Here is a 2,507-nt window from a genome sequence, read left to right on the forward strand (position 1 = left end):
GAAGAAGAAGAAGAAGAAGAAGAAGAAGAAGAAGAAGAAGAAGAAGAAGAAGAAGAAGAAGAAGAAGAAGAAGAACAAGAAGAAACACGGTCATACCATCAATATAAAAAACAATCATACTAACAATAGAATTGATTTGAGTAAAATAATGAAATAATATTAAAATAATAAATGGAGCAATATTATTATAAACCAAAATTTCTAAAAGGACACTACTTGGAATCCGCCGATTGTATGGGATCAGATACCTTGTATGAATACGTTAAATTAGGTAATTCAATCCATACAATTTGAGGTTATATGTTCAGATCACCATTCTTTTTTTTTTTAATTTTTTTTCAAGAGGAAAGCAGATGTCTATTCTCATTTTGTGTTTGGTCATTCTATTGAGTTACACCTATAAGACCAATCTTCTCGTGGTTTAAGGAGTGGAAATATGATGTATAAACTCAACTATTGCATTTTTGTTAGAGGGTCACATCCTTTTACCGACATCCTCTTGTGTAAGGAGTTGAAAGAAAGATGTAGAGACCCAAGTTTTAAAGAGAGAGAGAGAGAGAGAGAGAGAGAGAGAGAGAGAGAGAAAGAGAGAGAGAGAGATAGAGAGAAAGAGAGAGAGAGAGAGAGAGAGAGAGAGAGAGAGAGAGAGAGAGAGATTCAAAGATTCAAAATGATTTATTGATTTGAAAGGCATACATACATACACACATACATACATACACACATACACACATACACACAAACACACATACACATATACACACATACATACATACATACATACATACATACATACATACATACATACATACATACATACATACATACATACATACATACATACATACATACATACATACACACACACACATACACACATACATACATACACACACACACACACACACACACACACACACACACACACATACATACATACATACATACATACATACATACATACATACATACATACATACATACATACATACATACATACATACATACATACATACATACATACATACATACATACCAAGGACTACTATATATAGTATAGTAGTCCTTGATACATACATACATACATTCATAAGAGCAAACAGAAATAAAACTTCCACACCGTGCTATGAATGAGGCAGCTAGAGAAATCGGGACATGTTTCACTCTGAGAAGTGAATACCATTGCCTTTTTCATACATATATGCATATAAAATAGTACATATTACAGTAGATACAGAGTTACATATGCGAATGAATACCTTTTCCCAAGGACCTACGTGTCCGTATAACAACATAATTTAGGAATGAGATTGTTTTTAGAATGGACCTAATATGAACAGACTAATATGCCATTGAGCTTTGACATTGGCCCTTCGGGTGTCTGAAGTCTGACGCACTCTGGTAAAAGCTGCTCTCGTATTTCATTATATTGTGAACATCTGAACAATACATGGAATTCGTTTTCTACATACTTTTAATCACACTGGAGGCAACGATTACTGTCGACAATACCCAACCGGAGTAGATTATTTTTCAACGACAAACTGAAAGTTCTGAGTAATGCAAGGATCCTTCTACCTCTTGCAGAGATGGTGAATGAGAGGTACGGTGCAGGGCTTAACGTAGGGTGGAAGTCTAGGTACTCAGGATAAACGTCAGACACCCTAGAACGCCAGTCCTGGTGGCTAATATTTATAAGTCTTTCCTTTACTTGGGATAGGAAAATATTCTTATCACCAACATTTTGTAAACACCACGCATATCCAAACCCTATTGTACATAAACGTTTCCTCATGTCAGTGGCCCAGCTGTACCGATTATTTTGGTCATGTGCATACGCCTTCAAATAACATTTCTTAGCATACCTATTATTATCCATTACCAGTAGCTTATACCAATATTTTATTGCTCGTAGATGATAAGTGGCATACAAATAATGACGTCCACATTCCCCCATTGCCAAAATATTTGCGGATGTTCTACCAATGTTTAGGACGGCCTTACAGAATTTAACGGGCACCTGCTCTATTTTATCATACTTCTTCACACCCCCCCCCCCCCCTTCCATACTTCACAACCGTACAAAAATAATGGTTTAATTTTGATGTCAAAAATGTTGAACAAAGTTTGGACATTCAAGTGCTCATATCTTTTATTTAGACATCTCACTCTGGAAGTGAGCCTTGTTGCTTTACAACATAAGTTTTCAATACATTTTGACCATAACAAGCGGGGGAAAAATATCACTCCTGGGTAGCTTATGTACCTGGTTACGTTTATGCTTTTCTTTTTGTAAAACCATTTTTCAGAGCTCTTTAGCACGCCTCCATTTCTAAAAACAATCATCTTGGTCTTGTCCAAATTTACAAACAGTCCCCACTGGTTACAATACTTCTCCAAACAATTTATCTTCCTTTGCATGTCTACAATATTATCTGAAAATAAGAACATGTCATCTGCTTACGTTAAATTGCGGGTTTACTCATCATTGCTTAATAGCTCAACTC

The sequence above is a fragment of the Aplysia californica genome, unplaced genomic scaffold (assembly GCF_000002075.1).
Source record: "Aplysia californica isolate F4 #8 unplaced genomic scaffold, AplCal3.0 scaffold00344, whole genome shotgun sequence".
NCBI lineage: Eukaryota > Metazoa > Mollusca > Gastropoda > Aplysiida > Aplysiidae > Aplysia > Aplysia californica.